The sequence below is a fragment of the Hakea prostrata genome, chromosome 11, assembly GCF_041222555.1.
Source record: "Hakea prostrata isolate BN-2017 chromosome 11, UWA_Hpros_2, whole genome shotgun sequence".
NCBI classification, from domain to species: Eukaryota; Viridiplantae; Streptophyta; class Magnoliopsida; order Proteales; family Proteaceae; genus Hakea; species Hakea prostrata.
The window spans coordinates 10,725,666-10,746,653 of NC_142610.1; positions in this window are offsets into that span (position 1 = coordinate 10,725,666).

Sequence of the window (20,988 nt, forward strand, 5' to 3'; positions counted from 1 at the left end):
CTCATCCTAATCCTTTTTTTGAATAGCATGTTTTTTAGCTTTTGTTGTCTTGCAACATGTGAATTCAAATCACCTTTAATAATCATATTTTTGTCGTAATTAAAAATATCACATTAATTCATGGATCATAGGTAACTGAATATACATATTACGTTGACGGTTGATCACGTAATGGAATGAGTATTCACTATTGATGCGGTCAATGAAATCAAACTGATATATAATATAATAATTGCAACACATCAAATTGCTTCCGTTATAGTAATATAGGGAAGATGTCTCATTTAACACTATTTTCCATTTATTTCTTTTCCTTTATTTATATCTACTAAATTATTATTAGAAAGTTTGAAATCTAAGCATTCAAGTTTAGGAGATTTATTAATTTCCTTTCATAGTTTTATGCTTGTTTGTTTCGGTATCCGTATTGATGTCGGTGTTGATTTCGATGATGATGTTTGACGCATCAACATTTTATCATTCGTTAATCTTAATACCATGTTCTTTTTCTTACGTAACATGATAAATAAAATGTCAATGAATTTCTTTTGTAGGGATAATATCGTAAGTTTTGTTAGTGTATATGGTTTTTGGATTGGGCTTCTCAATAAGAAACGCCAGATACACATGGGATAGCCTACTAACCCTACATGCATTCCGTAGATTAAATTGTTTACGTCAAGTCTACAGGACTCATTTTTTAGTTATACTTTAAAAGATGTGTAAATCACTTTATATGACTTTCTCAAATTTATGGTATTTATTTGTTTCATTTCATAATTTATGTTGTGTTTTGATCTCCGTATCAATGCCTCAATATCTTGTATCAATATCAATTAGTATTAATTCAAGCATTACGATTGGCAAATAAATTTATTTCCTTAATTTTAAAAAAATACGATATATTGTTGTATATAGAGATCTACATATCTTTTATATTGTAATAGGACTAGGCGTCCTGCTGACCCCACTTGAACAATTTAATATATGGATTGCAAATGATTTTTATAAACTGTCTCATATGCGTTGGAGATTTTAGTATTACAAAGAAGTCCAATCTAAGTAATAGCAAATTTTAAAATTAAACCTCCTCTTTAGTCCTCTCTCTAATAACATATTTTTTAGGTTTTATTGTATTTCACATGTGGATCCAAATCACCTTTCATAATGATCTTTTATCTTAATAAAAAATATTGCATTAATTCATAGATTGCAAGTAACAAAATATACATGCTACGTTGATCACATAATGGAATAAGTCTTAGTTGTTGATTAGGTAAGTGAAATTAAACTAATAGATAACATAATAATTGCAATATATCAAAAGCTTTTATATTCATTTCATTTCTTCTTCTTCTTTTTACAGCTTTAATTCATCCAATTATATTTTTTTAAATTATAACCTACTACTTTTATCAATCATATCTGAGATTTATAAGAATATTCCTACTCGTAATTTCTTTTTCCAATGCTAGTTTGATAAATATAACTCCATCGGATACATATTTAACATCCACCACTTCAGTCACTCATAAAGGATTGTTGCGAGCCATCGGTAATGGTATGCGCACAAATCGTTAGCTCCCCTTTCTCGCGTAAAAGCGATCAGAATTCGAACACGCCACGTTTTACTGGGAAGAATCGAACCATGGGAACGAATCTACAGGGCTATCACCTTCTTTGGCCAGATCTTCCAACCTTTTCACAATTTTAAAGTTTTTATCTACTATTTTTCTACTCTCCTTCTATTACACTATTATTTCATGCATGCTAATTTTCAATTTTTAAAATGATTCATTCCATCTAATCATTTGAGTGTAGACAATATTAATTTTTTTTTTCTTCTTTTAACATTTAATAATTTTATATTTCTATTTATTTTAGATTTAATATTTCAACAATCTAATTTTTTTTTGATAATAAAACAACGGAGTCAAGGACTCAAAGAGAAACTAATCTTTACATTTTTAAACTAATTTTTTAATTTACCGTATTCATCCCAAGATGTTGGAATTTAAAATCATTCAATTAAGTTTTTTTTATCTTTCCATCCAAGCTCTTGAATATAGATCGTATGAGTAATTTTTTGTTATTAACATATTATTCCATTAAAACCCATTAAACATTAAATGTTTCCATAATCTGATTTTACATTTTAAGTCAGTTTATTTGCTTGCACTCATCCATGTTACGAATGTCTTTATTTGTCATCATATTTAAGTGCAAACCACAAGGAGTTTATGAGTTGAATACGCTCATAAATAATTGGTGAAGGGATATAAAGATAGTACAATCCTCTATCCTAAGTGTGAGGGAACACTCGATTTTATTTGACATTAATCTAATTGGTATAAAATATTATGAATAACATCAGTTTATTAGGTTAAGTCACAATGACATCCCCCCTCCCCCCTTTTTATTGTCAACAAACCAATTTATAAGGATTGAAACCCATATCCCCCAAGGGTATGGGGGAGGGAAAGCTGCGAAGACAAAGTTTTGAACCCAATAAATCCTTAGTCTTACCACCTCTACATTGGAGGTTTTCACCACTCTCCGGAAAACATGTCTGCAATTATTAAAACATTAGAAAAATAATTGTATTTTTTAACATAAATAGATAAATAATATCATTTGAAAAAAATATTTTATTAGAAGAACCTTACCTAACTTATCCACAATTCTCATGCCATCCAATTTGTTGTCCAAGCAAATGAGGGAGAGAGGAAAAGAAAAAAAGAAAAAAAGAAAAAAACCCAATGTATGCTTCATTGTGTGAAAAGATGATTAAAAAATAAAATAAAGATAGTGTTAATTCAATTAGTTGTCTTTCTTTCTTTCGTTTTTTTTGGTGAAATTCAATTAGTTGTCAAACACTTGTAAAAAATAAGTGTACATAACTAAACAAAAAACATAATAAAAAATAAAATAAAAAAGAACTTAAGTCTAGAATAATTCTTAAAATACAATCAACTACTCATTGCCACTTAATTTAAGACTTGGTGAAGTTTTTAACTATTTGATTTGTTCATCAAAATAAAATTGTTTAATTTATGTGAAAAATTGAAATTCACTCATTTTTTTGGGTTTTGTACAAAAAATGTGGATAAAAATTGTAAATTTATCATCTACATTCTTGAGTAAGATTTATTATCTACATAAGTATCATTGAGGACAGATCTTTTGACCATTTATAGGGCATAGATCTGACACTTTTGAGTCGATCTTGTAACCTAACTAAAGGTAGAGAAATATTTACACATAAATCCTTGTAGATAGCTAGTTCAAACTTCAAAATTTGATTATTAAGAAGAGATATATCTATGCATATGGATGTTATAATTAATGATATCACTAAATTCTTTAATTTCATGATAATGGAAAAGGGGAGTACTCTCTTACCTTTATTGAATTAATGTTAGACCATATGATTTATAATCATATAGTGACACTAACTTAGATTAATAGTGGGAGATGTTTCTTATGCTACAAGTGTGGAAAAGAATCTCCTAAAAAAATATGTAGAGAAGAATCTACACGTATCATTAAATAGTATTATGTATTAAAATAAAAAAAATTTGTTCATGTGGACTCCACATTTCCATAATAGATTAAAAAAAAAAATCCATGTGAGGTCTTTTTTTATTTTTTATTTTTTTTTATTTTTAATAGAATATGAAAATTAAGAATTTACACTATGTTAATATGTGAATAATTTTTCCTTCAATTTTACAAAGACAATTTTTTTTGGGTAATTTCAATCTAACTTATGTGTATAGTAAACCCTACTTGATAACTAGTTATCAAAGTTCATATTATTTTTAAATTACTGAAGTGTTCAAACCATCTTAAATGCACCTCAACTCGTCATTAACGAAGAACACAGAGAGAACAAATAAAATGTTCTTTTAGAAAACAATCATGATATTTCTAATGTTTCTCATTTAACAACCAAAATAAATTCATAAAAATGAGAAACACTTTTATTTTTTTATAGGAAGAAGATCCTATTAGGTTGAGTGTAAATTGTATTATGAATTTTAAATACAATAATATTTAAAATGACCATCATGTACAGTTGAATTGAAAGAAAAGGAAAAAAACCTCACCTCAATTGATTTTCCTACGCATATTTAGTAGCACTTGCTCTAATAGAAGAGTCACATAGCCTGATAACTATTTTTGTATGACAGTAAATTATCACATTAGTAAAGCAACAACCATTTTTAGTGATAAGTAGTAAAGTATTAAAATTGAAATAAAAATTGACTATTTTAAAACAAACTCGATAAAAAAAATTGGTATGGACAATGTGTAACATTAGTTTCTACAAGAAAGCCATTTAGTATATACATGTACCATGCCAAAGGATATCCTAAATCTATGTTGCATATGTTTTGTATATGTAGTTTCATCATATTATTTACAATACTATTTTTTTTTTTTTTTAATTTACATTTTCTTAAGGATACTATTATAGCTTCATTTACTATTTAAGCTTAATTTGGTCTCATGATTGTTGAAACTATTACACCACTACAATTATGCTTTTGTGAAGTGTTACTAATATATTGAAAAAATATTTACTAAATATATCATGCATGATTGATTGGATTTGAAAGTATGCTGCAAGCGAGATATGAACATTTATATCATAGTCAGTAGAATTTAAATTTTTCTCAAAATCGTAGTTATTGAAATTATGATATTACATTATTACCATGAGTCCAAGGAGTTGGGTAATCTTCAGAAATGATCATAAATATGCCTAGTTTCACCATAATTCAAGTGTCTAACTGCTCCAAGCGAGTTAAGAGTATTTAACTTTGTAATTGATTACAAGGTGAGCTACGTATGTGGAAATAGTGATACTGAAAAAGCATATGTTGGCTACCGTCATTCTTTAAAATGGTAGTATACTATTGAGGATACAGATGTACAAATATGAACAAAGAAAAAACACAAGCAAAACTCACATAAGGAATTTAACTTGGTTTAGTAAAACCCTGCATATGTCCATCAAAGAGAAAATAGATTCCACTATTTCAAAAAACCTCACATCATTCTCACATCTCACAAAGTGCTACCCTTTGCTTGACTTATTTTTCTAGGTGATACATAAACTATTTATAAGAAAACTTAAAACCTTAATCTCAATATAATTACAATTTTAATTTAGTACTAGTAATTGACCCAAACCCTATTTTAAGTACAAATACGACCAAAACTCTAATTATATGGACCCACATAATACAAGACACCCAATCCCAACATATACAAGGTAGTGATAAAACTGTTATCTTCAATATTGAAACTTATGATTTGTTACACAGGGGAGTACACCATTTTTTAGATTGTATCATATCTAGTTTTGGAGCACTTATACATCTAAATTTTACTAAAACCACGCGTGACTCATCTAATCAATCATTTATGAATTTATAATGCTAAAAACATTCAATGCTCATAGGTGAACCTCCCTCCAAAATGTGTGCTGCCCGTCAACATTAAGGATCCGGTTTCTCAACTAGTTGTGGGTTCGAGTTTGGTAAGTTCACTAATCACTTTTTGGTTATACAAAAACATTGCTTGTTGCACTATATGGGGGCTCTAACCTAGGGTTATGATTACTACTAAGGAGCACCGTTTTTTTTATCAAACAAAAGCTATAGACCACAGTGACATATCCACTGCTTTCAAGGTCGAGTCTCATTGCCCTTACTCTATAAAGTAGGGCAATCCCCAAATTGTGAGGATTTGAAATAAATCCCTACACCAAGAAGCCACACTTAGTTAAAAATGCAAAACTCATTAAAATTTTATTTGTTTAAAAATTAAAGATCTAAAATGTTCTTAACTAATAATGTCTTTTGTATTTTGGGTAAATGTTCTTAAACTAATATGTCAAATGTTGAAATGATATAGAGTGTTCTTGTGGTGGTGGCTGTAGCCTCTTGTGCAGAGGCATTAAATCCAAAGAGGTCTTTGGTTTGAGCTTTCACCCCTCCACATGTCCCCCTCTTCCCATCCCATATGCCTATGGTCTTCTAGTCCTTGTGATTTGTTTGATGATGACTAAAATAAAATATCAAAATAATTAACCAATAGATGTGACTAATGGACAATTTCTTTGACTGGTCAACAAATAAATATGTTGTTTCATTTTTTATCGTATTAAAGGATTCTTCAAATTTAGTAAAGATTGTGTATACTGAGATTTTTTATTGGTGGTTAAGTTAATAAAGCGCCGTAAAACCCTACTGCAGTGATATAGAAGGCCTTGTATACATTAAGGAGCTTATAATTAGATACGTTTCAATCTGCTACAATGATGCATGTTTATATATAATTTGGACGGGCATCTTCTTAGTGGTATAGTCTTTTGTCAACATTTTGGTTTTATCATTTAAATTAGTAACTTGGTAGCATCTTCTCTTTCACTTTGAGGTTCTCCAAAAATGAAGTCTTATTACTCTTCTCAACTTACTTTTCCAAAATATTGAATAAATCCCATTTTCAATAATGAGTATATACATTTTTTCTACGTGAAATGCATATTAATTATATTGAAATCATATCGATTCAGTATAACACCAGCATTATATTTACAATCCCAATTTCTTATTTCTAATATATATATATATATATATATATTTTGTTATAGTAAAACTACATAGATTTACCAATACCACACCAATAACATCCTTACAAGTAAGCCAAAGTAGCTTGGTTCTAATGGATGATATCTTGTCAGCAGAGAACATTGTGCTCCCCTGACGGCTTTGAACCACACAATAGGGGGTGGGACACACCTATAAATATTGAAAAAAAATCAGAAGTGAAAATCTCAGTGGGTTCTATGTAAGACCCCCTCCCTATTGTTTGGATCAAAACCATCAAGGGAGCACATTTTTATGCCTTGACTGGAGCTGATCCAAAATCTGACATTAGAAGAGGTATTACAGTGATTCTAGCATAGATCAATTGAGTTGAATAAAATATTTATCGTTGATTGTCTTTCGAAAATATAGTATTTTACAATTCTACTCATTGTTTGTATTATGCAATCACAATGATATTGACACATTATTATGATTGAAAAGATGTAAAACAAACTCGTAACATCCGATATTATATCTCATTTCAGTACATAAAATTGTTGAGGGCACATTGATTTCTCAACCACAGTAGTGGGGTTTTCAACCTATTAGCTAATAGTTGAGTTGACATTTTAAAAGTATGTTAACACCTAAAATTCTTGATAATGAAGTGATTAGTCAAATCAAAAGAAGAATTATAATTATCTTATTTTTTAGTCATAATTAATAAATTGTTAGGTTCACCTCGTTGACGTGGATAGATATTGATTGTGATATTTTATGTCGGTTCGTTGAACACCAAATGACATTATTGTCTTTTTAGCAAAAATAACATCGCTTTCTAAGATAAGGAAAGCAGGGCAATATCGTACTTTTAAATAGATGGATTTCGAAGTGCCACGTCATGCATCCTCGTACACATTAAATTATTTTTAATTTCAGCATTTTTATTAATATAAAATAAATGACCTATCAATTTGTCACTTTCAAGGGTAGTGCAGAGTAGCTGTCGAGTTAGATAGATAAGAAGTTCTACTTATCATAGGTCGATAAGTTGATCTACTTATCTAACAAAATTTTGTGTATATGTTTTATTTTTCTTTTTCCTATTAGTTTTCCATGCTTAAAATGAATAAAAGTGTATGGTGAAAATAGAAAGTACTACCATTTGGCGGTAAAGTTAACCAATCAATGAATAGACCTGTAAACAGATGGGGATCAGATTTGGCTCGGATACATCAGTATCCAAATCCGAATAGCAAAACCGCTATCCGAATCCGGCAGAAATTTAGGGAAGGCATCTAAATTGGAATTTGAAATTTTATTGGATATCCGATAACAATCCGATCCGATAAACCATCCGATTATTGATCGGTGATTGTATATATTTTTTTTAATTTCCAATTTCCGGTTTCCGAATCGATTATCAACCCATTTTTTGGAGAGAAGTGTCTAATACTTTACTCTAACGGATAATTTTCGATTTCCAATTATCCGGTTATCGATTAATGGTTTCCGAAACCGATTATCATCCCTTTTCAGAGAAAAAAATGTTGAAGACTTTATTCTATTTGGACATTATCCGATCCGATAATCAATTATTCAAATCTGAATTTGGTTGCTTAGTCGACGGATACGAATATTTTCCGGTAAGAAAAATTTTGAATACAGACACCTTGAATGAATACGAATGTGAATTCAGAGGCAGATTTTGGCTAAAGTTACGGGTCTACCAGGGAATGACATGTGTAATACATTTTTCTTTCATCATATTATTGTTGTTAATACAAATTGGGCATACTTTGGCAAAAAGGGGGGGGGGATTTGGGTATACCACTACCCTGATGACCCATTCGCCATGTGTTGCATTGAAATCTGATTTATTTTGGGAATTAAGGTTGAGCCTCAAGAATCGATCCAACACCTGTGTACAAGATCAAACGGTGAAAGCAGGCCGATCGTTCACGTAGCCACCTTCAGTGATTAAAGTAAGCAAATGCACATTGTCTTTGCAGGTGGGGTGCAAAGGGCTCAAAACTAAGGAGTTGTAGTCAAAGAAGAAGAAGATAACAAGCGTATACAATATGCAACAAGTAGAAGCACAAGGTCAAAGTCCCTTTTGTTGGGCTAGAGTAATTCCGACCTCTTGTTCCGTACTACCATTACATCACCCCGGCAGCACAAGGTCGAACCCCTGGTCAACTCAGGTTCCTCGATTGAAGATCATGGACCCAATTGAATCACCGGTTCATAAATCATAATCAACTTGAAAATCATACAAAACCATACATTTAAAAAAAATTCCACCTCCACAAGATAAACTGTCATGAATATATAGAGGTGAGGAGTCCCAATAGTGTTACCTCTACTTCTATTATTCTTTCTCACGCCTTCCATCTTTTTCTTTTCAATTCTTATCATTATCATTTTTTATCTTAAAATATTTTATTCATCTTTCTTTTCTCATGTTCACTTTTTTGTAAGTTTTGCTTTTCCACTATGCCGACATTTCATGTATCATTTACGACTAATTTCTAATAGATTACCGTATAATTAGATTATTAAATTCCATTTGATTTTGTTCTTACTGGAAAGAGTCATCACTTACACGTATTCTAAAACCAATTTTGCAAAATCTGGAAAGTGCTCATCTCTTCTTTACCAGTTCTCCCTTTCCAGGGACACAACCATCCAGAACAAGAACATAAAAATAAACATACCAAAAGTTCATTGAAAAGCAAAAACACAAACTTGTTAAGTGGGGGCCTGTTTGGTTACATGAGTCTGGAGATTTCAAATATCTAGAGATTTCAAATCTCTAGATTTCAAATCTATGGAGTTATAATTTATAAAATTAGATGTTTGGTTGTGGAATGAAATCTGTGGACTCATCCTAAAAAACTATTTGATCGAAGTGATTTTTGTGAATGTGCAAATGCATAGCTTTTTTGATATCTCTGGATTTCACCCCTCACCCATAAATCTACAAATTCACGTTTTTAGTGTAAAAATGTGAATCTCTGGATTTCATGAATCTGGAGAATTTTACAACCAAACGGGTATAATTCTCAGATTCATGAATCCACAGATTTGAAATCTCTAGATTCATGTAACCAAACAGGCCCTAATCGAGCAACTTTGAGTCTAGAAGTGTTTTTTTATTTTCTTTTTGCTAAACCTAATCTAGGAATGTTATAATGTATGTAATCTTTATCATCTTCCTAGAAATAAAATGTTTCTACACTCGTTATAATGCGGTATGGCAGAACAAGGTAACATCAGTTTGCAAGTAAGGACAGTTATTATATGTTTCTAACATCGCGGTTCTTTTTGCAATCTTTATTATTATTATTAGGGATAATTACTGTTGCCCCCTTGTACTCTGATTTTATTACTACTTTATCCCCTCTACTTTTTAAAATTGCTAATCCAACCTTTAACTTTGTCTAAAATTACTAATGCCCCCTTCCGTTAAGCTCAGTTAGTTTACTAATGATGTAGTATCTATATATTTTTTCAAAAACTCAAAAATAACCCTACAATTATCTTTTTATTTATTTACTCTTTTGCAAGTTATAATACTATCCTTAATTAACTATGGAGAGAAATTAACTTTAAACTAATTTTTCTTTTCTAAAAAGAAACTACTGAATAAAGAAAATACTTGATTTTTCTTCTCTAAAAAGAATTCGACGAACAAAGGAAATATGTGATTAAATAAAACTTTAAATAGAAACTAAAATATTAGGAAATATCAAATGTAATTCAAAATTGAAAATTGAAAATCTCCTAATATATGCTAACCATTGTACAAAGTGTGTAGTCCCACCAAAGCTAAAATTTATTGTAGAATATAAGATTTTAAGGATATAATTGACATTCAATATAGTTTTTAAAAATGAGGGTAATATCATATTTTTTAACTTCTTAATTTTAATTAAAGGGCAAAATAGACATTACATATTTGATGTTAACAACCACTTAACACCGTTAGAAGTGAGGGGGGCAACAGTAATTTCATAAAGAAAGATGTTTGATTAGTAACAAAACCAAAGTACAAGGGGACAATAGTAATTATCCCTTATTATTATTATTATAATTTTTTCTTTGGGGTACAAAAACGGGGTCAAAGACCTAAAACAATGGAGAAAACTCTGCTGAAGCAGCCTTCAATATCTACCTTTAGGATCTTCTCCAAACTGAGAGGAGGATCTGAAAAAACTTCCACGGTTTCGTAGCATCTAACGCCACCCTAGTCATCCAGTCAGCATCTTTATTCGCGCCTCGACCAACGTGGCTAAATTTGGTGCGACTCATTCCTCCACTGATGCTAATTTTAATCTCTTCTATAGGTAACCCTTCTCAGCACAACAGTTTTTGAGCAAACCACACAACTTAATTTCTTGGAATAAAACTCAAGGATAATCAGCCCAATACTGATATTATTCGCCACACGCAATCCCTCTAGTTTAGAACCTCTTCAAGCCAATTTTCTTCTTTGACCATGCTTTCTATAAACACAAGGTTGCAGTTTGAAAGACCATTCAACATGTACAAGCAAAATTAGATCTAGCTTCTTTATATGGGCTTGCCATATATATAGATTTATTATGATACTGGCATTACTTCATGTCCAAATCTTGATTCCGACTCATTAATTCTTTTTTGGGTAAGATTCCAACTCACTAAGTTGGTGGTAATGAAACCCTAATTTAGCAATAAAATGGAATATGAAATGATATTATTTGGTCAGACTAAACTCCTTAGGTCCACAAGTTGCTTGTTTGTCATACATTCATGTGCAGTTATATTGTTTCTAATGGTGGGCAGACAGATTTGACATTCAAAATTTAAATTTTGGTGCTAAAATGGAAGTTTGGCTAAGTATCATTGAAGTGGTACGCCCATAACCCATGAGCACACTATGAGTGAAAATAGAGGAGCTTGATTGGTATGTGGACATAAATTCAAGGGTCGCTTTATGGTTAAGAGATTTAAAAAGTGGGTACTTCTTCTGGGTTATCTTATGCTCGCCTTGACTACATAAACTTACACCATTACCACATTCAGCAAGATGAACTGTTCTTCCAGGTAACAAGCTAATACCTTCTCTAATTAGTTGGTCATCCTTGCAAGAAGATTGGATTAAAATTATTGTAGATGGATTTGCATACGCTGAAGCAGGTTTTTCAGGTTATGATGGCGTTGCAAGAAATCATGAAGGCATAATGATCTTCTGTATTGGACAAGGTTGTGGATTGCAAGACTCGATCGTTGCTGAAGCCATGGCCATATCAGAAAAGCCCTTTTCTGGGCAAAAGGAAAACAATTAAATCCAATGTAATGATTGAGAGTGATAACAAAAGCCTAATAACCCTGCTGATTAGTCCTTCGTCTCAACCTGGATGGAAGATTTCAGGTCATTCTTGAAGATCTTCAACGTCTTCATAGCAACTTTGCTGATTCAATCTATATGTAAGGAAGCTAACATGGTAGCCAATGCATCAGCCAAGCATGCAGCTCAACATCAGAACCAAGTGTATGTAAGAGTCATTTTAAAAGGGAAGAATGGAAGGTGGGGGTGGGGATGAGGAGACGTTTGGTTGACACGAAAATCAACTAACATCAAATCATTTAGGTCTAAAGGCATATTACGATGATTAAAACATGATCCAATCTCAATCAAATGGTCCATGAAGGCGTTTAAATCTTGTGTGATGGAATTCTCTTTTATGTGATAATGAAATTTTCTTCTATATTTTCTTCTTTCAAATTTTGGGTTGTTGAGTTTTTCTTATGTGATGATCAAAAGTGAATTTCCACCTTTTTCTCCACTTTATAATTTATAGTTTTATTCTTCTTCTTCACATGCCCTAGAATAACTAAAGTTTATGTTCTTCCCAAAGAAAAGAAGAAAAAACTAAAGTTTATGTTTGGATGTTGGACCACAATCTATTTATGTTGATTCTTTCTTGTGTTATGTCATTGTTATGAGAAAGACCTCTACTTTTACTCTAATAAGAAACACATGGACAAAGTGATGATGGTTTGGTTAAAAATAAATAAATAAATAAAGTGATGATTTCAATCAAATGGGCCACACACTATCCAGGTTCTTGATCGGACACCAACCATCCAACCTAGGACCACATACCAAGAAGATTTGTTTGGAAAGTTCAACCTAATGTGGTGATAAATCTTCAGTTAAAAAAGAAAAGAAAAGAAAAAAGAGTTACTTGTGAAGAGGTCCTTATATTCAAATGTAGAAGTGGAGTTGTCACATAGTTTGATGAAACTACAAAAAAGTTTCATTTGATGCTTTTGTGTGTATTTTTGATGATTCATGCATTGATGCAACAACTACATGATTAGACAAAATTTTTGGCGAAAAGTATAATTCTACGCCTAATGGGTTTTTTTTTTTAATTCGAAGTAATTTAGTGGAAACATAGAAATGGGGGAAGGAATAGAGAAGAAAGAAGCATAAAGAAGATAGGGGGAATAAGGAAAAATCTTAGAAGAATTGGCCTTGAAGAAGAGAAAGAGAGAAGAACACTCATAAGAAAAAGGAGAGAAGGGGGGGGGGGGGAGGCGTTGCAAATGCACAAAGCTCAAGCTTTACTTCAATTTTTCTATTCCATCATAAATAAGCTGATTACAAGTGCTTAAGTAATAAAAGAGACATTCTTCGATACCAAAATAACTATAGTAGGACTCATGATAATTTTAAACTAGTAAATACTTTAATCATACTAGGTCTTAGGAATTTAAAACTAACTAAAACTTATCCTAGATATCCTATCTGAATTAAAAAATTGATTACACAGTTATCCCAATAAATAAATAACAAAATCCTAAATCATCTCCAAAACTCCCACGAAAACAATTCTTCTTTTATCTCCTCGCAAGCAGGACTTGGGGCCACCAAATAAGAAAAATTATCTTCAAGGTTATTGTTCATGTTAGTAACTTCTAGTTGTGCTGCATCAATTTCTCCTTCTCTTAGAAAAAACTCGACGTCGAGTTTTATTAAAAGAAAGTTTGTGTTACTCGATCTGCATCCACAAAAACAGGCTTTGATGTGTTGCTGTAGCATTGTTACTTACAAAAGAAATTAGGAGAAAATGAAAAAAGAAGGAAGAATACAAAGATCTCAAGGAGGAGAAGAAAAGCAGGGAAAAGAGACAAGAAAGTTGAATAGACCAGGAAATAAAGAAGAAATTTACCCAGGTTTGGGCTTTGATACCAATTAATGGGGGGCGGAATAGAGAAGAAAGAAGGATAAAGAAGATACGGGGAGGGAGGGAAACATCCTAGAAGAATTAGTCTTGAAGAAGACGACGAGAGAGAAGAATACTAGTAAGAAAAAGAAGAAGACGAAAACAGGAGAGGGGGGGGGGCTGCAAGCACACAAAGCTCAAGCTTTACTTCATTATTTCTATTCCATCCTAAATAAGCTAATTACGAGTGTTTATATAACAAAAGAGTCTTCAATACAAAAACAACTATTGGACTCTTGGTAATTTAAAACTAGCAACTACATTGATCGTACTAGGACTCTTAGGAATTTAAAACTAACTAGAACTTATTCTAAATATCCTAACCAAATTAAAAAATAGATTACATGATTATACCAATAAATAACTAACAAAATCCTAAATCATCTCTAAAACTCCTATGAAAACAGTTGTGAAATCCCGTAAAATCCTAACCCGATAACCAATTGTTTAGTGTCCACAAACCCGGACCTCGAGTGGAAGGCAACTTTGGACCATTCGAGTTAAGTCCGAAAGTTCAGAAATTGAACCTATCGAGTTGGACGAACATGAAGAATACCCAACCACCCTAATGGAGTTTAAGAGGAGATAGAAAGTCAGTCTGGAAGGCATAAAAAGAAGATTTTGGCATGTATGAAAATCAATGCTAAAGGAATTAAATGTCAAGGTAAACTATACCATTGCCTAGGCAATGATTAGAGATTTCTACCCTCCAAAGCTTGTCGAAATTGGCCTTCGCATGAAGGAGATAAGGGTCGGTTGATTGGAGCCGGTTGCACGGTTTGATCGGCTGCCCCCTACCCAGAACTGGGGCAATTTAAAAATTCGTCTTTAAAACCCTATTGTATGGTTCTCTCACCTTATAAACGCACTAGAGGGAGGCTAAGAAGGTGGAAGAGAAAGAGAGCTTGGAGATTTGAAGGATTCTCACTCAGTTGGCAGTGCCGAAGTGCGAGATACAAAGAGAATTGCGTGTTGAGGTAGGAAAACCCATAAAGTTCTCCTTGCAACTTTTCTTTTGAAGCATTTATGTTCAGAAGTTGCGATAACGATTGTGGTTGCAGATGTTGAGTTTTATTGAATGCTTCTTGAGTTTCATTTAAACTTCTTAGTCTTTGTTGAGTGTTTGATAGTCTCATTTCATCCTTTTTTAGACCGATTGAACATCTTTGAGACGACCGCATGTGCTTTTTGATTGAGAGTTAATTGAGACGATTGGAATGTGTTTTGAGGACAATACTAGTGTTCCATTGACGTCCCAAAAACCCCCAAATGATTGGATTTCGAGAAGAGTTCGAAATCGAGCAATCTTGGTCGTAGCCCTAGGGTGGGCAGTCAACTAGGGGTGGTCGATTGCCCTGATAGGCTTATCCTACCCCCCTTGAGTAGGGTATGTGTTTTGGCCCGTTTGATGCCCGGTCGATTCCCGAACGATACCTAACTTGATCAACATGTTTTCTAGGGTTACTGTGGATCATTTGCTCTCAATTTGTGGCTTCCTTGGACTTTGGAGTTTAGTATTGCCATTCACAGGTGAGGGAGCCACTATCCTACATCGTGCATTTAATTTGATTCTACTTCTCATTATTATCAATGTCATTTATTCTTTTATGAATTACGTGAGACTTTGCACATATGAAAGGTAACTTGATGTTTATGTTCATGTTACTATTTAAATTCATTCAAATGATGTGATAAATGTGATGTGTATATATATACACACACACACACATGTATATATACCAACCTGGGGTTGTGGGTTCAATCATTACCCATAGTGCCTTTTTACTCACATAGACTCACTAGATATATAGGTGGTATGTGTCTAAACGTGTTTGGTTAGCAAACTCGATTGAGTGCTACTACCCTTTCGATAGTAGAATTGAAGCCGAGTGACCTGTGATGGCAATGGCTGGGTCCTGTGAACATCATGCAGGCCCATTATTATCATGTAGCGATCGAGTTGCATATGTTTGGGTTCTTGGGGTGTCCAAAACACGGCTTGAGTGCCGTGAGTAGACATGAAATCATCCTCCCTCAACATATGTAGATGACCATAGGGTTAAAGAATGTTAGTCTAAAAGACGACTTAAGTGGCATGAGGAAGAACATTCCTAGGTGGGAAGGATACACCAATCAAAATGGCACTAGGCATGAGGGAAGGTATCCAGATTAGATGTAATACGAGACGTAGATGACTTTGCATCAGGCTAGACTTATCCCTTACATGCTCTAGTGCTTAGACCAATGGTTGGTGAAAGAGTGGTGACCTAAACTCTAGTCACGGTATGACGTGACTTGACCCAATTGCCATGGAGAACCCAAAAGACGTGCTTGAGTGCCATGAGGGAGAGTGATTAGATTGCCCAGAGGAGGCTGGTGTTGTAGCTTAAAGCATGTCTACCATAAAAACTACATTTGTTAGAGTCTAGGATCATATTTACATCATCATTCATACAATAGTTCATTATAACTTTATTGTGTATATATAAATGACTGTTGTGCGATGTGAGATTATGTTAACCTCGCTGCAGGTTATGAGGACTCCTTTTACTTGGAGGGTCTGCCGTTGGCAAAATCCTTCGAGGCGGGAGACGCCACAAAGGTACATGGAGAATCGTGCCCATGCTCATACTGTGCCTATGGTGTCTAGCCCTTATGAGGCTGTGGAGATATCATGGGAGCGAGTAGTCATCTTAGTGGTAATCACTTTATACTTGTTTGTTAGGTAGGGGCATTACTTAAACTCCTAATCTTCTTTGAGAATACGCAGACTTCTGCTGTTAAACAACCTTTAAACTCTGATTTGACTCTAACTGACTTTGGATTTATAGCTTATGCATGAGACTATAATAATATTTAATATTTAAACAATTGATACTTTATTTTCCTTTCTTGCTATTGGATTATGCTATGTTGTATTATTGTTGTGCATTGATTATGAATCTAGATCCTCTAGGATTGACTATGAACTTAGATCCTGTAGTGTTATCAATTCCACAAGTATTCGGGCCAATCCAAATCCGACTGGGTGGGGTGTGACATGTCACGACCCCAGTTTTCACAGGCTTGGTGGGCCCACATCATGTACATTCCACTAGGGCACGTGACAGCTCCTCTTAATTAACACCTCTTTATAATCATTAAAACAAAATGCTAGACAAAACATTCTCAAAAACAAACAACCTGGTTGACAATTTGCCTCATAAACATATATATGTACACAGTCTAAAGTCCGGTTATATTTACATTTGACCTTTCAACAGTGTCTAGATCAATACATGCAGTCTCAAAGAAATATATACATTCACTGTCCAGTTATTCAAACATCAAACGTAACGAAATGAATGAGATTACATCTTCAACTTTAAAGGCATTGACAGATGGCAACACCTTGCCTTTATCATGAATCTGAGTACCTGTCAACATTTACAATAATGAGCTTTGCGGCCCAGTAAGCAATAAAGACAACCATGTAAGTAAGTCAGGCAATTTATCATGTATCAATCATCACATCACTGTCATCAAAATCATATAACATCATACATTCCAAACTTTCCTTTCTTTTTCCTTTTCCTGTTCATTTTTCTTTTTCTTTTCTTTTTCCTTTTTCCTTTTTCCTTTTCCCTTTTCTTTTACTTGCATTTCAGTTATCTGACATTATAGTCTTGAGCCTAGGCAAATCCAGAGGATGCACATATCTCTTCACCACCGAAGTGGCTTCGTCTCTTCACCACCGAAGTGGCTTCGTCTCTTCACCACCGAAGTGGCTTCTGTCTCTTCACCACCGAAGTGGCTTCGTCTCTTCACCACCGAAGTGGCTTCAGTCTCTTCACCACCGAAGTGGCTTCTGTCTCTTCACCACCGAAGTGGCTTCAGGGCACAAGGCCTTGTACACCTCGTGGATTGCCATCAGCATAGACTCAATCTTTTCACTTTTCAGTCTTGCTTCATGCCTTCCCATTTGGGTACATAAGCACCAGGACTTACAGAAGCCATTACATTTTATTCATTTTTCTTTTACACTTTTCATCTGCAATTCCAGTATTGCATTACCATACTCTGCCAATTTCAATATGCATTTTTCATTTCAATCATCATTCAGTCTCATATGAGTAAAGCTGGACACAATTCCATACAATTCAATTATTTAAACATGAGAGCATGATATCATTCAATCTCATCTGAACACAGTTCATGACATTCCATCATTTACATATGAAAACATGATAATTACATTTAACATGCATAAACATCCTTGCAAATTCATGATTAACAGTTCAAACACACTATCCACATTCCATTTCAACCAATTCAATCTAATCATTGAACTGTCATCCAATTCCATGCATTTTGTTCAATACACAAATTGCATCATCGAATAAATAACATAAACCTTATGTTGCCATGTGCATGTTACATATCTATTAAAGAAAGAAAAACACCAACTTATCATACATAGGTTGGTCAATATTACTTACCTGTTCCGTGCGTGTCCTGACCTTGGTTCCATCATAATTCGCTCTCCTTGCATCTCGATCGATCAACGAAAATTACGAAAACGCAGGAGCCAACAGAGAATTTTCCCCCTTTTTATATTATTTTCTCTCTCCTCTTCCTTTCCTCTCTCCTCCCCACGGTCTTCCTCTCTCTCCTCTCTTGTCTTACTCTTCTCTCTCCACTTTTCCTCCACTCCTTCTCTCTCCACTTCCTCTCCACGTTCTCCTCTAAGGCCTTTAATGGCTGCCCTTTATCTCTATTTCCCTCTATGCTTCACTTCACTTCCACTTCTTTTCTCTCCTCTAGCTCACTTTTCTTTCTCTCCTCTTGCACGTTCTGTCTCTTCTCTTCTCTTCTTAATATTCTTTAATGGCTTCTTTCTTCTTCAATTTCTTAAACACTCCACTTATTTTCTCTCTCCTTAACTCTTCTTCTCTGTTCTCTCAACTCAACTCACCCCACGGACAAGTAACAACTCCCATTAATCTTCCAACTCTACCATCTTTCTCATTTAATGGCCTTATTATTCATTCTTCATTCTTTCTCTCTCCTTCCGTATACATTCTGCAACCTGCAAGTACTTCCCTTTCTCTTTCCTTGCTCTTTCCTCCTCTACTTCCTCTCTCTTCTCTACGTTATTCCCTCTGATTTTCTTGCCTTCACTTCCCTTCCACGTACAAGTAAAATTCTTTCTCCTCTTCTGTAACTTCTTTATTCTTCACTCCACTCTTCTCTCTCAACTAACCTCCCTCTGTTTCCACGCATCTGCCTCTCCTTTTCTGCATCTGATTTCTCAACCTTATCCTAAATGCCACCTCCTCCTCTAATCTCTCTTAAGTCGGTCCTCTTAAGTCGGTTAATATATATGATATATAATATATATAATATATATATATATACGTATATAATTATACATATAATATATATTATTATACATATAATATATATTTAATTATAGGACTAATGGGCTTTGTTATGGGCTTGTGGGCTTGTTCTTTTACTTACACAGGGCCCACTTTGGAGTGTGAAAATTCATACCTCTGGGTTCAGAAATTCACACCGATCATTTCTCGCTTCGGTTCAGTCTAACTCCATTGTTGTGGGACCCACAAGCGATATCCGATCCTGACCACAATGACACGTTCACCCACAATAATAAAACAATAATAGAAAAAGATGCGGGGCATTACATCATCCCCTCCTTAAAATAAATTTCGTCCTCGAAATTTGCATACCTGATCCATTGAATAACTGGGGACATCGAGTATTTATCTCGGATTCAATCTCCCATGAGGCTTCTTGACCCAAGTGACGGTTACACCGCGCTTTCAACTGGTTTCTCTTCATAGGAAAGATCGTCTTTCAATCCCAACGGTTTGAATCGTAGCACATGAACAGGATTTGCTACATACTTCTTTAGCATCATACATAAAACACATCATATATACTGGATAAATTTAGAGATATGGCAAGTCTATGTGCTACTGCTCCAATTCTTTCCAGAATCTCAAATGACCTTATATATCTTGGACTTAACTTCCCTTTTTGCCGAATCTTACCACACCTTTCATTGGTGTTGTCTTTAGGAAAACTTTATCGCCCACCTCGAATTCAAAGGGCTTTCTTTTAACATCTGTCTACTTCGAGCAGTCTTCAACCTCTTATGTATTACCTTTATTTTCTCACAAGTCCGTTGCACTAGGTCTGGCTCCAATACTTGCTTTTCACCAATAACATATTGGAGATCTAAATTTCCTTCCATACAGTGCTTCATAGGGCGCCATCTCCATAATGGATTAGTAGCTGTTGTTATAGGCAAATTCCACTAAACATAAGTGGTCACTCCAGCTACCCTTGAAGTCAATTACACAAGCCTTAAGCATGTCTTCCATACAGTGCTTTCTCTCTCTTCATATTGTTCCATCAAAAATTCTCCTCCAAATCTTGGTACATCCTTGTCCCACCAAGATGCGTTGACTATGGGCTGTTATGTACTTCCTTTATCAGTTCTCGTTTCAACTCCTCATCCTGAGGCACACACAACTTGGATTTACATCTAATGATTCCAACTGAATCAACATTAAAATCTACTAACTCTTTATCCTTCATTCTTCCTTTAACTTTCTGTAGAAAAATGTCATTCCTTTTGTTTTTCATTAATCTGATCAAGAATGGAAGGTTTCACAACCAAGTTCACAATCAAGTTTGCAGCCAATGCTGTAACTTTACCTCCAAGTATAACCTCAATTTCCATCTTCCTTGCATCTTCTATAAGATGAGGCTGACTCGTTATTAGGGCTGCAGAGTATCCTTGAGACTTCCTACTTAAAGCATCAGCCACCACATTTGATTTGCCAGGATGGTAGTTAATATTGCAATCATAATCTTTCAATAATTCTAACCATCTTCTCTGTTTCAAATTCAATTCTTTTTGGGTGAAGATGTACTTGAGACTCTTGTGGTCAGTGTATATCTCACACTTTTCTCCTTACAAGTAGTGTCTCCATATCTTCAATGCAAAGATGACTGCAGCCAACTTTAAATCCTGAGTTGGGTAGTTCTGTTCATGGGGTTTCAATTGTCTTGATGCATATGCAATGACCTTTCCATGT